The 204-nt window shown below is 56.9% G+C and overlaps 1 protein-coding gene across 1 annotated transcript in view; it reads left to right on the forward strand.

The window, feature by feature from the left end:
* Window positions 1–204, forward strand: part of LOC119594234 (integrin alpha-PS2-like) — a 126,991-nt gene that overhangs the window by 93,661 nt on the left and 33,126 nt on the right. The gene's annotated exons all lie outside the window — the stretch shown is intronic.

Raw genomic sequence — 204 nt, forward strand, 5'->3', positions numbered from 1 at the left:
TTCCGTATCATTTCCTCTGCCCTGTTCTGCCCTCGTCCACATGCATACAGTAGTAGTAACTGTTGTTATTTTTGTTTGCTTCTGTCCGCCTGTTTGTGTTCCGTGTAGAGCCGAGAGCTGAGGCTCGTTGCCTGGCAGCGCCCAGGGCGGCGTCAGCCAGGTGATTTGCCTCGCGTCACAAGAGCGGCTCCCTCCTGCCGTGGC

The sequence above is a fragment of the Penaeus monodon genome, chromosome 33, assembly GCF_015228065.2.
Source record: "Penaeus monodon isolate SGIC_2016 chromosome 33, NSTDA_Pmon_1, whole genome shotgun sequence".
Classification (NCBI taxonomy): domain Eukaryota; kingdom Metazoa; phylum Arthropoda; class Malacostraca; order Decapoda; family Penaeidae; genus Penaeus; species Penaeus monodon.